Genomic DNA, 6,357 nt, shown 5'->3' on the forward strand with positions numbered 1-6,357 from the left:
CTCTCTATGGCAATTGCTGTCATTCCACCAGTGAAAAACGTCCTGCAGTGAGAAGAACACGCACACACGCACACGCACACACACACACACACACACACACACACACACACACACACGCACACGCACGCGCACACACGCATGCACGCACGCACACACACTATGGCTTTATCATCCCAAGCCTTCAGTGCCTTACCTTATCCCATAAAAAAATTCATCCTTCAAACTATCCACAAATCCACTGATTCTTAGCCCAGACATTTACCTCAGACTATTTCTCCTGCTTTCTCCCGTTCCTCATTTCACACTTTTTTATTTCCCCCCATCTCGTCCTGTGCTCTCCCCACCTGCGGAACGGGATTTCTCCCTTTGGTTTAAAACGGCCTCTCACGTCCATTTCCCGCTTTTTCTCCACTCCAAGCTTATAGCTTGACCTCACACCCTATTCTCCTTTCCTCTCCTCTTTCTCTCTCCGTTCTTCTCTAAACTTTCATCATATGCCTCACCGCTTGATCTATTAATCTCTCTGTGTCTCTCTCTCTCAGACTTCCTTATCCCCTTGGCTCCTTTCCTCCCTTGCCACCTCTTCCCTCCTCCTGCTCTCCCCATTTTTCTCACCCTTCCCAATTTCGGCACCTGCTGCTGCAGACGTCTAGACCAGCGATGGAGTGAGCGAGGAGAGGGAAAGACAAATAAGATAAAAGAAGAAAGAATAAAAAGGCAGTGAGAAAGGTTCAAGATTGGACATGCCAATGTGTGTGTTTGTGTGCGTGCAAGTATTGTGTGCGCGGTTTGCGTGTAAGCGCGTTTGGCTCCAAGGCAACAAAACAGCAATCATTCACTGAATCACGCCCACTTCACACCTCTGTCCGCTCGGTTGTCATTTCTTCTCCAAATGTGCTCCACTTTTTGAGACCTGCCCAATTCGCACATGCTATCAAAGTGTAAGAAATATGATCCGAAGGGAATTTCGACATTTTCCTGTCACAATAGGCGCTCGCATTGAATTGAGTGAATGTAGGCAAAGTGACGGCAAGCACGGCCTCAGCCAAGTGATGAAGGAAACGAGGACAAACAGATGCTCGATTGCATCTTTATATGACTCACATACACACACCAAAACAGAGCAGCGTCTTTGATCGACTTGTGCGCTTCCTACCGAGTGTGTGCGAGTGCGGTAGGATGTGTTAATTAACCTTTCTCCTGCTGAGCCGAGCTATTAAAACGGCGACTGTAAAGGGCTTTTGTCACGATCATAAACCATAACACAAGTTGGTTTGTTAAGAGCTGTTGAACACATTCAATGACATTGTGCGCCGGGTTGTGCGGACGGCATTGTTCCAAGTCCAGATGTAATTTTCTATACAACTAAATATAGCCTCAGGCTTTCACCAACACTGGCGTGTAAAACGCCTCAGTCATACACAAATCCAACAAACACAATTATACATCTTGCTCTTGCAATTTTCTTTTCAGAAAATCCTCCTGAAAGTTCCCTGCTTCATTTTAGGTGTTATGTTTATTATTTAATATGACTATTCATTTTATTATTTCTTACCCCCCAAACGCAATATATTAGAACCTTTCTAGGTGAAGGCCCATGAGGTCACATTGTGAAGGCCCACAAGAACGTCAAATGATTAACTCTGACCAAATTGGGTATTATCTTTATCTTTTTGTGAGGACCACCCTCAACAAGAACATGACCACAAGAACAGAAAAATACAATGATGTGATGAGGACGCTTCAGTCTAATTTATTATATCAGAAACAGCATACAACGAAAAGAGCTAACCAACACTTGGGGGCTCGTTATTTTACTGATTTATTTTCTACCTCTGCTTACCGAGATGAATGCACACACATGAAAAAGTCTCAAATTGGGGCCAATGTGACAGATGGGCCAATGCAAGTGAAACAAGCGCCTTTGTGCCCTCAAGTGCGTTTAGTGGACAAGCACTAGCCAAAGCTTAGCCGCTAATGAGGTTCGACTCGTAACTCCAACTGAGCCCACTCCAAATAGTGGTGACCAGACACACACTACAGGAGGGAGGCTGAGCTGCAACACACACACACACGCACGCACGCACGCGCACACACACACACACACACACACACACACACACACACACACACACACACACACACGCACACACACACACACACACACACACACACACACACACACACACTTCAAAATAACCTTGAGCACCAAAGCAAATCAAACACCTAGGGGTACACTAACACTGTATCGCTTGGCAGTCTCATTTAGACGTTTAAGAACGGTTTCATCGTTTTTTTCGGTATCAGAATGTAAAATATTTAACTAACTATGAGAGCTAAACTGATTTATGTCATTGCTTTCGTCCTCCCCACTCCCATCCAAAAAACAACAACAACAACAACAACACAGAATGAGCTTACACTTACCCATTTCTGACTAACAACGCTCTTTCAGAAAATAGCAGCCAAACGTACAATATGGATGAGCTGTTCAATGAATAAAGGTGATTGTTTGTTCTGCAATTTAGTTATGATGACTGGTAAGCAACACATTAGAAATAAACAGGACGTTATCCGGAAAGATGCAGCAAAATATGCAGTACTGTGACATTCGTGGTTTCATTTTGTCAGAACCTGATTTCAACTCATGGAGGCCAAAAAAATAAATAAAAGTACCGTATTTTCCGCACTAAAAGGCGCTTCGGATTATAAGGCGCACCTTCAATGAATGGCCTATTTTAAAACCTTTTTCATATAAAGGGCGCACCGCATTATGAGGCGCATAGAATAGAAACTACAATCGTGGCTGTGGTTGTGGTATGCATCCACTAGATGGAGCTACACTAAAGAAAATACAATACAATACAATGCAGCTTTATTTATGGAGAGCTTTCACGACCGCTGCAGCTTTGACAAAGTGCTTTACAGAACATTTAAAATACTATGTCCAAGAAATCTGAATATTGATCTAGATATAAGGCGTATTGGATTATAAGGCGCACTGTCGGCTTTTGAGAAAATTGAATGCTTTTATAAGTGCGCTTTATAGTGCGGAAAATACGGTACTACTTTGGTGCCAATTTGTATAATCTTAGTGTTGTTATGTTCAAGTCATTGATTTTGCTTTTTCATTTGCTTTTCACACTCTTTTGTTAGCAGTCCTTGTTTGCACTTTGTACACAGCTCTTCTTTCTCCATGTAGCCAGGATAGTCTTATTTTACCCTACCTTGCCATTTACCTGGATTGCCCAACCTCGATTATGGTCTGAGAACGCCACAAGGTGAGTTTGATGACCAACAGTTGTTGTGAAGCGCATATTTTGCTTATGTGTGAAGTCACGTCAGTTTGTGCTAGCGTAGTAGTACGGCAGGATTGATGAGCCACAAAGAACAGTGGCTTGTTTTCATTGAATCATTGAGCTTTTGAATTTAGTTGTTCATGTAATATTTTCATGCATGCCGTTAATGCTGATTATTCTTTGTCTATGTTTTTACATGACGCAGTATATCAATAAATTAATATGGAATGGCAGTGATGGTGCTGCTTAGTCATTTTGAATAAATGATGCAAGCAGCGAGTAGCTTGTCAGGGTGAGAATCGGAGAAGGGATGGTTGAGAAAAGTCTTCGCATCAAAAGTGTTTTAGCATATTGACCATAAATAACACGAAGATCCCAACGAGCTCATACCTTGGAAAAAAAAAAAAAAGAAATCTACCCATAGCTTTCTTTTGTTCCTGGTACAAGTCATGTTTCTTCTCAACTTCAAGTATGGTATCCAAGTCGACTATTACAACACATCATCTCTGCCCAAGAGTAATAAGTTTGAGATACACTCACGCTGCAAGCCCTGATCCGCAAATAAATAATAACAGCGGATGTGCTCAGTAAAAGTTGGAGGCGGTTATGACTAATAGTTTCTGACAGTCAGTTCGGAAGCACTGTGGATTATTGTTTTTGTATGAATTGTACAATGCAGTAACACAGCCCTTAACCTCACATTCAACAATGTGATAATTCAATTGGTGTAAAATTCTTCAATTATGTCTTCAGAAACGATTTTTTTTTCTACTAAGATGCTAAATGGCGTATTAATTCATTTGCAGGTAAAAGTCGTGAGCCACTTAAGTGGATGGGAGAATCTACGCAGCCAGAAAAGCATGCGGCTGCCTCCTTTTCGGGAACAGAAATGCGAATTATGGCCTCATTAAAGCAGAAATATGAAATGTAATGCAACCTTAAAGCAACAGCTTCAAATTCACTTTGATGATACACTGGGTGGCAATAAGGAAAAAATATCTCAACGATTGCCATGGTACCTCAGATGATCCAATTTACTGGGCTTTTAATGTTTATTGGATTACCCAGGATGCCTTGTATGTTGTTTTAGCATTAGCCTTGAGCTAACATCAGCGCAGTGGTTTTGTTTGGAACTGGGTACTTGTTTCCTACTGGAGACTTGGTTTTTGCATAGTGGCTTTGTTGACTTCAGCTTGCAACAGTCGGGGAGGCTGTGTAGCAAACTGCAGTGGTTACCTCGATTTCTGACTGAGCCCACCTGACGAGGTTTCAAGTTAGAAGCTGTCTCTTGGTCGATTTGTTTTTTCTTTGTATTGTGAGGAAAAATTTGAGTGGAGAGCAAACTTCACATTTGCAACCAATCCAGTTAAGTGGAAAAAAAGCACAGCCCTTCAAGCCATTTAGAAACGGTACACAGTCAAAAACAAAACGAAACTATCTACAGAAGGCCTAAACTCATGCCCCGACGCTCACACTGCCCATGTTCCTGATGTAACTCGTTAGGCTGCGCCCCTTAAATCCACACAAATAAAGTTTCTGCAGATTGTATTCAACTAAAAATTATTTTTGAGAAATTTATCTTGGAGTTACATTACTAACAACCAAAAAGAAGATATAATTAGAGTTCGGGTTTCAATATGACAAAGTGCTTTTTTCCCCCTTTATTAAAACACGTAACAAAAACTAGCTTGGACTGAAAGAGATGATTGGGTTCTCAATGAATATCAATGAGGAATATTCATCTCACAGACGAGTAAACTGAGTTACGAACTTGGTCACGAAAAGAACTAAGCTTGTACGTCAAGGTACCACCGTATATCGTTTGCTTAGCTCCACAGGGATTCTTGCTGGGGAATTAATCACTACAAAAAGAGACACTAGATCCATTTTCTCCCCACAATTTCCCATAGCTGACCTGAAATGTACTATTTCACAAAACATTGCTAATTTTGGCACTCATAAAAACGGTAAAAATTCCGGTCTGTTCTTGTGTTACTTCAAATTACCTGGTTTGTGTCTGCTAAGGATATGTACATTTGCGAAGACAACTTGAGCATTTCGTATCCCTCCTTTAATGTGAGCACAATGTGCAGTGAGCTTCAACATCATTTGCCAATGGAGATTGCTTTGTCACAGGACATGGGACAGCGTGCTGTTGGCGTGCTGTGTTTTGGCTATAAGGGGGGAGCGAAAATAAGTCAGGAAATAATGAGACTCTCTCTTACCTGAAGAAGCACTTCTATACGTCAAACTGTGAAGAGAGAAAAGGAAAGAGACGGGGATGGGGGGGGGGAGGGAGAAAATATGTTTTAATAGACATGTCGGCATGGATACAAAAATCATTGAAGCTGATTCTAAAAATGTGGCTGGTAGATTTAATTGCACAAGCACAAGAGGCTAAGCACAAGAATATACTGTGTATATATATATATACACACACACACACACACACACACACACACACACACACATAGATATACACACACACACATACATATAGTGGGACCTCTACTTTTGAAATTAATTGGTTTCTTAACGAGAAAATGTTGTAAGTGGAGACGTGTTTTCCATGTACATGCCCTAATCCCTTCCAAGTCCCCCCCCCCCCCACGCCCTCCCAAAATTCAGACATAAACGTTTTGTAAAGCATAAATCTATGGAACAGATAATGTAATGTTATAAATAGATTATTGCACAATAAATGAGAGTTGGGTATAATGTAAAAAACAAAGAATAAAGAATAAAAATAATGGTCATTTAACTTAACTGCGTCCTCATCGTTTTTGCCCGCTTTAGTTCATGTTCTCTCTCACAAGTGTTTTTTGGTGTTTTTGTCAAGATCCAAGGGCGTTTGCTTTTGTCGGCTTTTAACAATCCTTCGAAAATGTCCAAGGCAAACACCAGCATAGTGAGAGATCGCCGGACTGGTGAACACTTTTTTTGGGTGATTCACATTTACGTAAACTACCGTAACGCCTCATGGCCCGAGGGGCGAATGAAAAAGACACTGCATAGACACATAGACACCTCTCTCTCTCTCTCTCTCTCTCTCTCTCTC

At 41.4% G+C, this 6,357-nt stretch overlaps 1 protein-coding gene across 30 annotated transcripts in view; it reads right to left on the reverse strand.

Annotated features, from left to right (window-relative positions):
- The window catches only part of LOC109511127 (receptor-type tyrosine-protein phosphatase delta-like), a 166,964-nt gene that overhangs the window by 118,781 nt on the left and 41,826 nt on the right, over window positions 1-6,357 (reverse strand). For all 30 annotated transcript variants that reach the window (XM_019861918.1, XM_019861908.1, XM_019861931.1 and 27 more), the window contains exon 3: window positions 5,525-5,550. The gene's annotated coding sequence lies outside the window, so the exon portion shown is untranslated. The remainder of the gene's footprint in view (window positions 1-5,524; window positions 5,551-6,357) is intronic.

Source organism: Hippocampus comes, unplaced genomic scaffold (genome assembly GCF_001891065.2).
Source record: "Hippocampus comes isolate QL1 unplaced genomic scaffold, H_comes_QL1_v1.1 scaffold7, whole genome shotgun sequence".
Taxonomy (NCBI): Eukaryota; Metazoa; Chordata; class Actinopteri; order Syngnathiformes; family Syngnathidae; genus Hippocampus; species Hippocampus comes.